This window comes from Silene latifolia, unplaced genomic scaffold (assembly GCF_048544455.1).
Source record: "Silene latifolia isolate original U9 population unplaced genomic scaffold, ASM4854445v1 scaffold_20.1, whole genome shotgun sequence".
NCBI lineage: Eukaryota > Viridiplantae > Streptophyta > Magnoliopsida > Caryophyllales > Caryophyllaceae > Silene > Silene latifolia.
The window spans coordinates 12105385-12122479 of NW_027413163.1; positions in this window are offsets into that span (position 1 = coordinate 12105385).

A 17095-nucleotide genomic window follows, 5' to 3' on the forward strand; every position below is an offset into this window, starting at 1 on the left:
AGTCATACCTGAGGCATCTTCGGGATATGTCCGTAAATTGCTTGATGTTTGTGCATAGGGGCTCGCCAGCCATTGGGAGTGCGTAGAGGCTTGTCAGCCGTTGAAGGTGCGTAGAGGCTCGCCAACCGTTGAAGGCCAAATTATCAACTTCGGGAAATAGCCTGAGTCATCGGGACTATTTCAAGAGGTTGCTTGTTATTAGTGTACTCTATGGGGAGGTCTCAGATATCCTGTTGGGGAATTTTGTTGTTTACCAAGGATGTTTGCGGTGTTGGAAAGAGATAGGCCTTTTGTAACTTGGTCTGCCTCTTGCGGATGGCGGCTTGCATTACTGCCGTTTTGTAATTTCGAATTTTGAAGAGAAGTAACGGTTTTTATTGTCGTCGTTTGAAATTTGTGATGGTAGCGAATTTGAATCTACGCCATTTGCAACTCGAAAAATTTCGTTGTGATAATAGCGAGTTTTACTTTCGTTATTTGCTGTTTTTGTTTGAAGATAACGGTTTTTAATTCCGTCGTCCTGCAATTTTGTGAGAAATTGCAAGTTTTGAATTTCGCCATTCGCTGTTTGTTTTTCGAAAAAAATAACAATTTTTAATTCCGTTATTTGAAATTTGTGAGGAATAATGAGTTTGAAATTTCGCGATTTGTTGTTTTGTTTGAAAATAACTGTTTTTAATTCCGTCATTTGAAATTTGTGGGGAATGGCTAGTTTGAAATTTCGCTATTTGCTGTTTTGTTTGAAGGTAACAGGTTTCAATTCCGTCATTTGAAATTTTGCGAGAAATAGCAAGTTTGAGATTTCGAAATTTGCTATTTTTGAGGGAGTGACGGTTTTTAATTTTGTCGTCCTGCAACTGTATGAGAAATAGTGAGTTTGAAATTTGTTATTTGCCGTTTTGTTAGAAAATCACGGTTTTTAATTCCACTATTTGAAATTTGTGCTGATAATAGCGTGTTTGAATTTCATTATTTGCTATTTTGCCATTTGTGAAGGAAACGATGGTTTTCATTTCCGTCATCTGAATTTTTTTTGAAAATAGTGAATTTTAATTTCGCCATTTTGTATTGTGAGTGTTTTTTGTTGGTATTTTGGACGTGTGTTTTGGGCCAAAGCCCAAAACTTGCCAGAAAAGACAAAGACACACCAAAGAGGCGCGACCCCTTTGACGATAGAAGGGGCTCCCCCTATTTTCTTTTAAAAAGACGCGAGGATTGGTTGCTCCCCATTCACTTCGTCTTCTTCGACAAAATCGCCCAAAAGCTCTCAAAAATCTCCATTGTTGATTTTCTCATTGCTCGTGTTCGTGCTACAATCATTATGTCATCTCAAGATATGTAAATCCTCTTGATTCCACTTGATTTTTTTGTGTTTTTGTTGATTGAATTCGGACGAGCCCTAATTCACTTGAAATCGATTTGGGCACTTTGATTTACCCATTTTCGAGTGAAATTGATGCTTGCATTAGGTTAGAAACCTGTTTAGGAGTATACGGGTGCTTTTGGTTTGCATTTTGGTCCCCGTTCCCGCTCCTTAGGCGCGAAAAACGCGAATGAGACAAGAAACCGTCTCATTTTGCAATGTCGTGCTTGTTTGCTTGAGTTGTGTGCCCACTAGGTTGCATTATAGTCAGGGAAGGCCGTTTTTGTTATGCTAAACCTTCGTTGTGTGCTAGGGGCGAAATTTCGCATTTTGCCTTTATCAGACGGAGACAGTCTTATGCTGACGAAATAAGCGCCTGTTTGGGCTCGAATGAGCCATATTGCTTGGGATAGAACTTAATGGTATTTTAGGTCATTTTGGGGCGTGATCAAGTCACGCCGCATTGTTGTGGTCCTAATTTGAATTTTTGACCCGTTTGCGCTCAATTTGGCGTAAAATTGTCTTTTTGAGCTTTGTAAAATGCCCGGTTGAGACGGGGAATATTTTTGTTGGATATTATTTTTGCAGGCCATGTGCTAGCCCGAGGGTGTTGGGTTGTTTTTTGTGATGTTGTTTTGACTCGGCTTTTGCTTAAAAAGAATGGCGAGTCGTCTTCTTATGAGTTTTTGTGGAATAATTTGCTGGATGGGGTTAGGTGGGTTTGCCCTTGTTGTTATTTGTTTTTATTTTTCATTTGCAGGTGATTTTGTTTTTGGAATTTTATCTGTTTTGTGCGGTCGTAATGCCGAAATTTCGGCTGACGTTGTCTTTGTTTTGGTTTCAGGTGAGTGTTCAGGGGCTAATAGGCCTGCTGGGTCTGAGGCTGAGGCCTTGGCGGAGGAGGAGGTTTAGAGGACCTTAAAGTCTTTGTTCGGGTCCGGGTCGGTTATTACCTCAGGGATTGTGCTAATGGTAGTGGTGGAGGATGCTTCCGAGGAGGAGCCTGCTGTTGAGGCTGCTAGAGCCGAGGGAGACGTAAAGGCTCGGGAGGAGCCCGCTGCTGAGGATGCTGGTGTTGGGGGGACTGAAATCGCTCATCGGATTCTCCACGATAATTCATGACGATTCTTCTATGGCTTGCCAATAATTCATCATGCTCTTATGCATATGATTCATTATTGGACATGTGCATGATTATTCTAATGGCGGAAACATTAGTAACTAATAATCATGTGATCAACCATTCTTAGGTTCAATGAATGACCATGACTGCTAATGGCAATTACATTTTCATTGACATGAATAACCTAAGTTTCTCGTTGATTCGATGTGTATATCTCAATACCTATCCAATATCTCATGATGTGATTGGATTCATCATAGTCCATTTTCATCCAGAATTGAAAACTCAAATACTTCTTTGTGAAAGAAGGTATTAGCTCGTCATTCTCAATGAGTAATGAGTTATAAACTTTTACAAGATGATTGCTCCCACTAAATTTCATGTCTTCACATGATAATTTTCAACTCCCACTTAATTCCACATGTTTCGCTATTGACTACTCAATCGAAACATTTGAAGAATTGAAATATATTTTGCTTTGTTAAGTTATTAAGATAAAACCATATATGTTCCCATCATATCCTTTCAAAATACCTATTTTGAAGAGGTTTCATCTTAACCTTATGGAAAGAGATTTTAATCTCTAACTCATTCATTTTATAATGATGCGTAGCAATGTCATTATTTAAATTTGAATTATATCTAATATACGTCCTTCTCAAAATACCCTTTTCGGAAGGAGGTTTAACCATTTCATTTTCATAATGAGGTTAAGTAATGACATTAGCGTGGTTAATACTTAACTTAGCTCTTGTGGATATCGGTATATCAATCTTTGCAACTTTTAGTCATAAATCTCATTTATTTTCGAGGATGCAATTTTGATTCATTTAGGCTCTTAAGTAAATATCAATATTGAAACTATTGGTCAAATGTTATTCATAAACTAGTCAAAACTCTTGTTAAGACTTTACATTAGTCATTCTTATTCCAAAACTTTCTTTTGGTCTCCTCGTGTAGTAATCTTGAGAACATATTCTTTTGATTACTTCACTTGGTCTCTTTTGTCATGTAGATTTCATCTATTCGAGACCATAGATCTCATCTATTCGTGTACACTATATAAATAGGTATACAAATCATTCTTTAATCATTCTTTCTTGCGTAGATCTCATTTACACAAGTACAAGTACACAAATTTTGCTTGGTGTTCTTTGTGTCTTCATTTTTCTCCCACTCTATCTTTAGAATAAATACACTAGAGATTCAAAGATAGCTTATGAGACACAAATAATGATTTTGAAGTATAAGGAGGACTATCTCATAGGTTGACTAATTGTTATAAATTTGATAAGTGTACTTGGTGATTGACATTCCTTTAAGAGAGTTCATCAACTCAATATCACTTTATAATTGATCATACACAAGCCTTAAGCTTGTGGACATATAATGAATCCCATCATTATAGTTGTATATTAGATCACTTTAAGTGAATGATCATATGTTTTTATGAGCAAGCATATAAAGACGAATTTTAGAACAAGGATAAAATACAATAAAACGGGTGACTTGGGTTGCAAACCAAGTCACCATAATCCAAAATACAACAATTGTTTAGAAAGGATAAAACATTTCCATGTCGAACACGGAAATCAAAAGGTTCTAAAATCCGAAACATAATTAAAATAAGACAATAAAAAGCCAAGCTTCATGGAAGCTACTCCTAGCTTCTTGATGGTTTCTCAAGCTTTCTTTTCTTTTCAATTGTCCTTGCTTGGTGGAGGCCCTATTTCCAATAAAAAGGGGATACATTATCACAACTTTGTATCACAATACCATAGTTGAATTAGAAACATAAAAGAAAGGATAGTCATTTACCTACTGGAGTGATCTTTCCAGCTTTAATGTCACCAAGATATTTGGAACAGTTTCTTTTCCAATGTCCAACACCATTACAATAATGGCATTTATCAAGAGGACCCTTCTTGATCTTGGAAGTGCTAGCTTCATAAGTATTAGCTTTGGTGAAAGTGGGAGCTTGCTTCTTACCCTTCTTCCCATTCTTCTTGAACTTCCCCTTGCTTTTGGTGCTTATGTTAAGCATATCCTTAGGTGGGTTAACATTTAACCCCATGTCTCTTTCGGCTTGCACAAGTAACTGGTGCAACTCTTCAAGAGACACGTCCTTGTCTTGCATGTTAAAATTCACCCGGAATTGAACATACGCTTTGACTTTGGATAAGGAGTGTAGAATCCTATCTACAATGAGTTCTTTGGGGATTTCAACCTTTTGAATCTTCAAGGTCTCGACGAGCTCCATTAACTTGAGCACGTGAGGGCTAACCTTTTGGCCCTCTTTGAAGTCGAGATCAAAGAATGCCGCGGCCGCCTCATATTGGACAATCCGCGGAGTTTGTGAAAACATTGTCACAAGCTTGGAATAGATTTCATTAGCGGTGCCCATTTTAAAGGCTCCCTTTTGGAGATCCGCCTCAATCACAAAGATCAACACATTTTTCATTGCGGCGGACTCCTTGTGGTAAGCCTCATATGCTTCCCTAGTAGCGGCACTCGACCTAGCATTAGGTTCGGGTGGAGAGGCCTCGGTGAGGTAACGAAGCTTGTCGTCACCTTGGGCGGCTAGTTTGAGTTGGGCATCTGTTGGTTTCCTTTGATTGATGATAACATGCCCATTTGATGTGTGCTTTCTTAGTTTACCTTTTCAGGATTTATGATTAAATCAAGCTTGGATTAAGAAGTGTTGAAGTTGTTAATCATCCCATTGTATTGAGTCTTTAGTGTCATCTAATGTACAAGTTAGTAAGTTAAGTATCTTAGAGCAACATAAACAGTCAAGACGACTGTTACTTTCACAAGTAACAGCTGCCTGGACTGTTGCCTCAATTCGTAACACTTGAAGTCTTTTTATCTTTCGAAAGCCTTTTACGTGTCTCTTATTTTTGAAAGATAAACTTCAGATTTTTATAAGGATTTGGCCTTCAATAAAAAGTGGTTTGAATAATTATCATTTTCAAAATGTTTCCTCTTTGTGCAAATTTGACCCTTTGGCCTTTTAGAAAACAAGAAATGCTTTTTGCCATATTTGTGTAAACTTGTCATCACGTGACTTGTTTTTCCCTCTTTGTTTTCTGAATTTGCATGAGCTTTTATGGATAATTTTCAAATACTCTTTCTCTCTTTTTTCCTTTGCATAAGAACCTTCTTTGGTGCAAGTATTGGGTGGTTGTTGAGGCTCATCACATGTGAGGTCTTTGACCCTTCAAAACCCTAGCAACTCCCTTACTCATCCTCTCTATAAAAGGCGTGCCATCCCCTCATAAAAATCTCAAGACTTTTTCAGAAATTTATTTCAAGTTTGCAAATTGTTTTTCAAAGCTTAAAACCGTGTTTATTTTGCTAAACTTCTAAGAGTCTTCAAGTTGTTACAATCTTGGCTCTTTGTTACTTTAACATACTAAACTCTCTCACTTAAGATTGTTGATCTTGTAAAAGTTGTCCACCTCAATTCTTTGTTAAGAATAAGATAGTGGAAGCTTGATCCTTAAAAACATTCTTAATGTGTGTGTAGAGTTAGGACGGAGTAGTCTTCAACTCTTGGCAACCGGAGTAGGTTGCGAGTTGGCTTGTCTTAAGAACGGAGTAGTTCTTGGACTCGCTTTACAACCGGAGTAGGTTGCGAGTTGGCTTGTCATAAGAACGGAGTAGTTCTTGGACTCGCTTTACAACCGGAGTAGGTTGGTGTTTTTATTGTACGGGTCTTTTAGTTGTCGGAGTAGATCACTAAAAGAAATCAATAAAAAGTAGATTGGACGTAGGCACTTGAGTTTCTTGCCGAACCAATTCAAAAATCTCGTGTTTAATCTTCTTTACTTATTCCGCTGCTATTTATCTTGCTTGTTTGTTTTGCTTTGCTTAACCTTAGAAGTAACAGTTCATCATACTGTCACATTTGGTCTGCAGTCCGTATTCCATAAACTGAGACAAATAGCTACAGTCAGAACAGTTGTTACTTTCATACTTCAGCAAACATTCATCTTAATACTCCTTTAGTCTTTCAATATTATTCGAAGTATTCTCTCATTTCTTTTGTTCTCATAACTCACTTTAAATCAATAAAGTTGAAGTTAAATTTTTAAATAGTACCTAATTCACCCCCTCCCCCTCTTAGGTACTTGAATCCATAAACTCAACAATTGGTATAAGAGCCTCATGCTCTTGATCGAGGCTAATCGCCATAGAGTTTGATTCGTGGGTAATGGATTCTGAGAAACACTCCAAGATCCCGGTCTTTACCGGTTCGAATTTTGGATGGTGGAAACTCAAAATGGAACATTACATCAAAAGTATCGATTATCAATGTTGGAACATCATCCAAAATGGACCTCTTGCCATTGAGGAAACCGATATCTTAAACGGTTTCACCAAGACAAAAGAGGAAAGAAATTACAATGAAAACGACTTTAAACTTGCCGAAAAGAATTCCAAAGCAATGTCGATTCTTCAACGTTGTGTTGGTGAGAGGGAAGTTAGTCGAATCTCCGGATGTCCTACGGCAAAATCTATTTGGGATTCCCTTATACTTGCCTATGAAGGGACGTCCCAAGTAAGAAAACACCGTATTGACCTTCTCATGCAACAATATGAGATGTTTAGAATGTCAAAGGACGAGTCCTTAAATAGTTTCTCTTCACGTTTTTCTTGTATTATTAATGAGCTTAAAAGTCTAGAAAGGAATTTCGAGTCCGAGGACATCATTCGAAAAATCCTTCGTAGTCTAACCTCTAAGTGGCAACCCAAGGTCACCGCCATAGAGGAAGCTAAAGACTTGTCAACCCTATCTCTTCATGAACTAATGGGATCACTAATGGCTCACAAGTTTAATCTCGATAAGCATTCTAGTGAGTCCTCAAAGGGAAATAGTCTCGCGCTCACATCCTCTCCAAGTGATGGAGAAGATGAGGAGGAAGACGAGTTTGCTATGTTCTCAAGAAACCTAGCCGGGTTAGTCAATGGTCAAGGAAACAAAAGGTTCACTAATAATTACTCGAAAAAACGCTTTCCTAAGAGACGATCTAACTCCACCGTGGGATGCTTTAAATGTGGTGATAAAACTCACCAAATTAAAGAATGTCCCAAGTGGGATGATATCAAATCAAAGGAAAGAAGAGAAAAGGTTAAAAGGGACTATAAACATAGAGTCATGAGTGCCATTTGGGGAATGTCCGACTCCGAGGAAGATGAGGAACTCATTGAGGAGGAACTAGAAGCTAAAATGTGTCTTACAAATCATTTTAAAGAAAAAGTCTGAAAAACTTCAAAAATTGAACACTTAAGATGCCTCATGGCTAATCCCGACGATTCCGACTCCGATTCCGACAATGAGGTAAACCATCTAAAGGCCAAGGCTAGAACTTACTCCAAAGAGAAATTATGTAAGCTTCTTGACCAACTTTTTGATAAGTGTCGGTTTCAAAATGATAAGCTTGAGGTAATGCAAAATGAGATTGAGGAAATTGCTCAAGATAACTTCAACCTTAAAAATGAACTAAAAGCAACAGACAGCGTCACTGTCACCTCTGAGGCTTATGATGAAGTTAAAAGAGTCAACCAGTTAAACAAACATTTGACTAAAGAACTAGAGCGTCTTAGGTTGACCCCCACCGACGTCTCTGACCTTGAAAATGTCAACACTACCTTGGTGACGCAAGTTTCCTCACTAACCAAGGAACATGATGATCTTTTGAAGGACAAAGATGCTCTTGAAAATGAAGTCTATGACTTTGTAGTTGAGGTTGTAGACCTAAGAGAAACAGTGTCTAAGACTGTTGCTTCTGACAAAGATTTAGACAAGTCAAATGAAAAGATTAAATGTTTGGTAAATGAAAACAAATGTCTAAAAGGTGAGGTTGCTTGTCTCAAGAATGAAATAGAAGTCCTTCATGATAGGCTTACTTTTTTTCAAAAAGGTATGCCCGAATGTAGCACTTCTAGGTCTTCTCCTCATCATAGATCCGATGAAATCATTGATCTAAACAAAAGTCTTGACGAGATGACGTCTAAATATGAAGAGTCCAAAGAACGAATCATGTATCTCGTGTCTAAACTCAACAACCACACCCATGACTTCATAGTTGAGAAAAGGTTGTCTATTGAAAGTGTTAACAATGATGAACTCAAGAGAGAAAAAGAAAAGAATTTACATCTCCTCTCACGAGTCAACAACTTGACCAATGAACTTGTGAGTGCTAAAAACATCACTGAAAAATGGGAAGGAAGTCAAACCGTGTTAAACTTCCTCACGAATCAAACCGAGAGATGTAACAAAACTGCTGGTTTGGGGTTCAAATGGAATGATGACAGATTGTTACATCCAGAAGCCCAAAACCGATTTTAGAAGAAGAAAGTACGTTGGTCTTCCCGAATACATTATTTGCAATTACTGTGGTAAGAATGGTCATGTCCTCAACACTTGTAGAAAAAGATTTCATGACATTAACAAGAACATCAAAATAATTAAGCAAATGTGGATTAGGAAAGACACCATAAGATATGTTGATCACAAAAGGGGACCCAAGTTTGTTTGGGTTCCTAAACTCAAAATCTAATCTTGTGTAGGGCTTGGTGAGAGGCGGCCGCAATTGGTACTTGGATAGTGGATGCTCTCATCACATGACGAGTGATAGAAGCCAATTCCTCTCACTTAAAGCATACAATGGTGGCACGGTAAGGTTTGGTGACAACAAGAAAGGTGAAGTGATTGGCATTGGAAAGGTTGGTAAGTCACCATTACTTTGTGTCGACAACGTGCGGCTTGTCAAAGGTTTGAAGCATAATCTCCTTAGTATCTCTCAACTTTGTGATAAGGGTAACATTGTAGAATTTAGTGCTAATATGTGTCGAATAATTGATGCCACTACTAATGAACTAATACTCGAAGGAAGACGTGTCAAAGACGTATACTTAACTAATTTGAACACTCTATCCGGTCACACCATGTCTTGCATGAGTGTAATGAACAACGATCCCTGGTTATGGCATAAAAGGTTTGGTCATGTTAGTACTAAAACTCTTAATACCCTTAAAAGACTTGACTTAGTTGAAGGTATTCCGAACATGAAGTTTGATTTTGATAAAGTATGTGATGAATGTGCTAGAGGCAAACATGTTAGAAGTTCCTTTAAATCCAAAAGAATTGTGAGTACATCTCAACCTTTGCAACTTTTACATATCGACTTGTGTGGACCAATGAGAACTAGAAGTAGAGGTGGTAGTCGTTATGTGTGTGTCATTGTTGATGATTACTCTAGGTTTGTTTGGACACTCTTCTTAAGCTCTAAGGACGAGACATTTGATGAGTTTCTAATTTTGTTAAGAAAGATTCAAAATAAACTTGATTTAAAACTTGTTTCAATGAGAACCGATCACGGAACCGAATTCGAAAACTCATCATTTGGTGCTTATTGTGATGACAATGGTGTAGACCATAACTTCTCGGCTCCTAGAACCCCACAACAAAATGGTGTGGTTGAAAGGATGAATAGAACCCTTGAAGGAATGTCTAGAACAATGTTATTATGTAGTAAGTTGCCTAAGAACTTTTGGGCCGAAGCGGTAAATACCGCTTGCTACATTCATAATCGTGTCATGATAAGAAGTATATTGAATAAAACTCCATATGAATTACTACGTGGAAGAAAACCCAACATTTCATATCTTAGATGTTTTGGAAGCAAATGTTTTGTTCATAACAATGGTAAAAACAACTTGGGTAAGTTCGATCCACGTAGTGATGAAGGAATATTTATTGGTTACTCCGATCATAGCAAGGCCTATAAAGTTTACAATAAACTAACCTTGTTAATTGAAGAAAGCATCCATGTCATTTTTGATGAATCTAGTGTGCTTGGACAGGTACAAAACGTGGATGATGAAGATGATGATGACGATGAGTTTGAGATTGGGCTTGTTCGAAAAGACTTCGTGTTCGAGAATGAAGAAGCTCCCAACGCTGACTTGCAACAGACACAGGGACTGTCACCTTCAAAGGAGATCAGCAACTCGGGGGAACACGTAGCACACCTGCCGCTGTTTCCTCTATGGAAGCAACAGACCCAACGACTGTTGCCTCCACCTTCAGAACTGAATCTACCCAAAACAGTGAGGATGAAGATCCCTCCAGGCCAAAAGAAACGATCCGTGGATCGATCTTTGCCGAGGGGGAACAAGAAACCATCGTTCCAAATAAGTGGAAACATCAAAGCTCTCATCCACTCACCAATCTCACAAGTGATCTCAACTCGGGAATTCGAACAAGATCATCCCTCAACAATCTCGCTCATCTCAACGAATATTGTGCCCACAATGCCTTCCTTTCTCAAATTGAACCTTCAAATGTAAACGGTCCGATCGATGCAGATCGGTTGCTTGCCATGCAAGAAGAACTCAATCAATTCAAGAGAAACGAGGTATGGCACTTAGTCCCTAGACCGCCTAATCGTACCGTCATTGGTACTAGGTGGGTCTTTCGCAATAAGCTTGATGACTCGGGAGAAATTGTAAGGAACAAGGCTAGGCTAGAGGTGCAAGGTTATAACCAACAAGAGGGTATTGATTACGATGAAACCTATGCACCGGTAGCTAGACTTGAGGCCATACGATTACTTATAGCTTTTGCGGCTCACAAAGGCATTAAACTCTTCCAAATGGATGTTAAAACCGCTTTCTTAAATGGATATTTGGAAGAAGATGTCTTTGTAGAGCAACCACCGGGTTTTGAGAACAATGACTTGCCTAACCATGTTTTCAAATTAGACAAAGCTCTTTATGGTTTAAAACAAGCACCTAGGTGTTGGTATGATAGATTGTCTAAGTTTCTTATTGAAAATGGTTTTAAAAGAGGCTCCGTTGACAAAACATTGTTCTTAAAGTCACGATCAGATTTAACTGTTGGTTGTACAAGTATATGTTGATGACATTATATTTGGTGCAACAAATGAGCTCCTTTACTTATATTTTTCGGAACTAATGAAATCGGAGTTTGAAATGAGCATGATGGGTGAGCTAGGATTTTTCCTTGGGCTCCAAATTAAGCAATCAAAGGATGGAATCATGATCCATCAACAAAAGTATATTAATGAAATGCTTAAGAAATTTGGGATGACTAATGGTAAGTCTCATGATACACCTATGGTAGCCGGGTCCAAATTGGACAAAGATGAACTCGGTAAGAATGTTAGCGATAAGGTGTATAGAGGTATGATAGGCTCACTTCTCTACTTGACCGCAAGTCATCCCGACATTCTCTTTAGTGTTTGTTTATGTGCTAGGTTCCAAGCAAATCCGAAAGAATCACATTTTAAAGCCGTTAAACGAATTCTTCGGTATTTGATTGGAACACAAAATCTATACTTATGGTATCCCTTACATTGTCCTTTTGATCTCATAGGCTTTTCGGATGCGGACTATGCGGGATGCACGGTTGATAGAAAGAGCACCTCCGGAATTTCAACATTCTTGGGTCCTTGTTTAATCTCTTGGGGCTCAAAGAAACAAAATACGGTAGCTCTTTCAACGGCCGAAAGTGAGTACGTTAGTGCCGCACATTGTTGTTCTCAATTACTTTGGGTAAGACAACAACTCTTGGATTTTGGTATTATTTTTGACTCCGTTCCCATAATGTGTGATAATACGAGTGCAATAAATATTTCCAAAAATCCTATTCAACACTCTAAAACCAAACATATTGATATTCGTCACCATTTTATTCGCGATCATGTGGAAAAAGGACATGTTAAACTTATCTTTTGCAAAACCGAAAATCAAATTGCCGATATTTTCACTAAGCCACTTGCAAGAGAACATTTTGAGAAATTTAGACTAGAAATTGGGTTAATTAATTGCTTGTGATTTTTAGTGTGAGTTTTACAAATTTCCTTAATTGATTAAATTAAAATGGACATATGTTATTAAGTATTCTAAGTGCATTGACATCATTCTTAGACCAAAAATTGACACCGTATTCGTGAGTCGGTAATCACTCAACCTCATATCTAAATTTATGTTTATGTTATATTACCTTGCGTTTTATCTCGAGTGATTAAATTTGATTAGTTGGGCCAACTACCTCACTTACCTCATTTATTGGGCCATTTACTCCCAACCCACCGAACTCCCTTAACCCACATCTCCCTTCATCTCCCAAATCCTTCAATCTCACCTACCCTATAACCCACCATGGTAAAAACATCATTCAATACCCCTATACCCATCAAACCCGTGAAAATGACCTCTCCACCTGTCACATCTGACCCACCAACATCATCTCAAACCATGCCTTCACAAAAAATCTCCCATGCCTTTCCTCCACAAAACTCAACCACGACTCCTTCACCATCACCTAACCCAGAACCACCAAACCCTCATCCAACACCTCTCTCTCCACTGTCCCACCATCCTCGGTCCCATCTGACGACATCCCCATCTCCACCATGGTCGGGCGTCGTACTCAAGGAGGTCGAAAAAAGAGTACTACTGTCCCAAGCTCTTCCTCTGAAACCGTGACTGTGAATGTCGATGATATTGAAGAAACTCCAATTGATTTGAATGAGAATCCGACTAAGTCTGCCGAGTCAGATCCGATTCCGGCAAAGAAAAGCAACTGTGACTGAATCCTCTTTACCCCCTATCTCCAAAAGCATTGAACAAAGTGAAGTCGAAACCGCACCTGTTAATCCTCCTGTTGAAACACCCAGTGAACCACCCTTGAAAAAATCGAAACCATCAAAGAAAAAATTAGTGTACCTTTCACCCTCTGATTCGGTATCCCTAACTTCTAAATGGGATTTGGTTCATGTTTGGGAACAACTCGAAAGTTTGGATCTTCCCACCTCCATCTATAAAAATTGTGAGAGGTTGCTGAACCCCAAAGCCATCCATTCTCCTCGGGTTTACAATCAGTCCTGGTTCAAGTCTCTCGCTTTTCACAGTGTCCGGGATATGATTTTGGCTCAAGTTTGGGAAAGATTGTTGGAATTGCGTGAACCGGTATTTGTAAGTGAAGTGATTCAATTCTTTGCATCCGTCCGAGTTGATAAATCGGGTGATTTCCTCACGGCTGAGGTGAATGGTAAGCCTCTTAAACTGACTCAATCTGATTTTGCTACCGTCCTTAATATCCCAACCGGAGTTTATGACAATCTCCCCTCTGAAACTTGGGTCGCCTTACCTTACGCCTCACCCCTCGGCGTTGCCCAAATTGTTTATCCTAAAACAGTCACTTGTGGTCCAGTTAGCAACACCCAAATACCCCCACCTCTCCGGATTATTTTTAACATGCTTTGTCGCTCCATTTACCCTTCGGGTGATCGGGGCAAACTATCCATAGCCCAACAATACCTAATTTATCACATTGCAACACATAAAAAGGTTAATTTGATTGGGTTAATGTTTAAGCGATTTCATCTTATTTCGACCAAACTCCGTAAACCCTCCTCTAGCATGCTACACTTACCATATGGAATGTGGTTATCTGTCGTGCTCAAGGCACACGGGGTATTAGTGAGTTCTAGTTTGGGTTCGTTGGACATGTGCGACATCATGAGTGATGGTCAAATGGGGAAAATGCTTATCAAAGTGGATAATGATGAATTGATTTCTGTGAAAATTAAGACGGATCCTGAGGGTGGGTCGTCTAGTCAAGCTGGTACGGGAAATTGGCGGGAAGTTCTTCAAGCTGTGGCTGATTTGAGTGCTTGGATTAAGCACGATGCTAGCCAAAAGGATACGGCCATCTCGGCTCTTGCCTCCACCGTGGACCTCATTCGTGGTGAAGTGGACATTATCTCCACTCTTGTCTCAACAAAGGAACATGGTGATGATGCCCATGTCAATCAATTGGATGAAGATCCCTTGGGTAGTGACTCGGATGGTGACCAAGCTTCCTCTCCTTAGCCTATCCTATCCATTTCAACCTTGTGCCCTTATCCTTGACTTTCCATTTTGTGTCACCATGTTGTGCCCTTCTAAGACTATCTTTTTTACTCGTTGTTTTTATGCTTGGTGGTGTAAGTTAAACTACTTTTAGCCATGGTGAACTATGGTTAACTTATGTTAAATCGTATGTTTGTGTTGACTTTGTTACCTTGTCACGGTTATATGTGTCTTTTTGTGTTTTCTTGTGGTTATTTGCACTCTAATGCCGTTGACATCCCTATCCTTTTTGATGATGTCAAGAGGGGGAAAAGGTAAACTCATGCTCTTAATCTCATTGCATATTGATTAACTAATGTCTAGGCCTAACCTTCTTAGCCTTTACTCTTGTTTTGGGGCAATGTAAAATTGTCATGGTCAGTTTGATTTAAGTTCTTGCTTTTCATAAGGTAATATAGTCCCTTCTCTAATATTATCTTGCTTGATTAAAATCTTGAATTAAGGTGTTTACATTGCTTATACATTCGTTTGGGGCTTGTCATCATCAAAGGGGGAATTTGTTGGATTCCTTTGATTGATGATAACATGCCCATTTGATGTGTGCTTTCTTAGTTTACCTTTTCAGGATTTATGATTAAATCAAGCTTGGATTAAGAAGTGTTGAAGTTGTTAATCATCCCATTGTATTGAGTCTTTAGTGTCATCTAATGTACAAGTTAGAAAGTTAAGTATCTTAGAGCAATGTAAAGCAGTCAAGACACTGTTACTTTCAAGTAATATTTGCTCGGATTGTTGCCTCAATTCGTAACACTTGAAGTCTTTTTATCTTTCGAAAGCCTTTTACGTGTCTCTTATTTTTGAAAGATAAACTTCAGATTTTTATAAGGATTTGGCCTTCAATAAAAAGTGGTTTGAATAATTATCATTTTCAAAATGTTTCCTCTTTGTGCAAATTTGACCCTTTGGTCTTTTAGAAAACAAGAAATGCTTTTTGCCATATTTGTGTAAACTTGTCATCATGTGACTTGTTTTTCCCTCTTTGTTTTCTGAATTTGCATGAGCTTTTATGGATAATTTTCAAACACTCTTTCTCTCTTTTTGCCTTTGCATAAGAACCTTCTTTGGTGCAAGTATTGGGTGGTTGTTGAGGCTCATCACATGTGAGGTCTTTGACCCTTCAAAACCCTAGCAACTCCCTTACTCATCCTCTCTATAAAAGGCGTGCCATCCCCTCATAAAAATCTCAAGACTTTTTCAGAAATTTATTTCAAGTTTGCAAATTGTTTTTCAAAGCTTAAAACCGTGTTTATTTTGCTAAACTTCTAAGAGTCTTCAAGTTGTTACAATCTTGGCTACTGTTACTTTAACATACTAAACTCTCTCACTTAAGATTGTTGATCTTGTAAAAGTTGTCCACCTCAATTCTTTGTTAAGAATAAGATAGTGGAAGCTTGATCCTTAAAAACATTCTTAATGTGTGTGTAGAGTTAGGACGGAGTAGTCTTCAACTCTTGGCAACCGGAGTAGGTTGCGAGTTGGCTTGTCATAAGAACGGAGTAGTTCTTGGACTCGCTTTACAACCGGAGTAGGTTGCGAGTTGGCTTGTCATAAGAACGGAGTAGTTCTTGGACTCGCTTTACAACCGGAGTAGGTTGGTGTTTTTATTGTACGGTTCTTTTAGTTGTCGGAGTAGATCACTAAAAGAAATCAATAAAAAGTAGATTGGACGTAGGCACTTGAGTTTCTTGCCGAACCAATTCAAAAATCTCGTGTTTAATCTTCTTTACTTATTCCGTTGCTATTTATCTTGCTTGTTTGTTTTGCTTTGCTTAACCTTAGAAGTAACAGTTCATCATACTGTCACATTTGGCCTGCAGTCCGTATTCCATAAACTGAGACAAATAGCTACAGTCAGAACAGTTGTTACTTTCATACTTCAGCAAACATTCATCTTAATACTCGTTCAGTCTTTCAATATTATTCGAAGTATTCTCTCATTTCTTTTGTTCTCATAACTCACTTTAAATCAATAAAGTTGAAGTTAAATTTTTAAATAGTACCTAATTCACCCCCTCCCCCTCTTAGGTACTTGAATCCATAAACTCAACAGCATCCCAATCGGAGAAATTTGACCCATTCTTTTCAAGTTTACATCGACCCATGAAGGATCGGAGCCATGAAGTATTAGTGAGAGGTGTGGCGTTGGTGTTTGGAGTGGCCATTTGTTATGAGAAATAAAAGCGGTCTACAAAACAAAATATAGAAGGAATAAAACATATGTCGTTTTCAAAATAATAATACTCGTAAAAATTTTAATTTAAACAAGTTTTATTACATTTATCTAGTGACCTCTACCCAACTTAGATAAATGATTCCAAGACCCAAATTCATATTAACTTGGGCACGGTGTGGCCGATGAAACCCTTATCAATATAACTCGGTGGATTAACGCTTTAATCGATTCTAATTTTAGAACTCTTGGTTGATAAAATTACATTAACATTTATCTTTAGCCCAAAACACATCCGACAAGGGCACGGTGTGGCCGATGAAACCCTTATCAAAAACTTTTGTTGAGTTCAATCCAAATTTCGAATAAATGTGTCCATGATCCAAACCCACATTAACTTGGGCACGGTGTGGCCGATGAAACCCTCATCAACATGAATTCGGTGGATAGACATTTATCACCCACTTCCCCTACGTAACAAGGTTTGTAC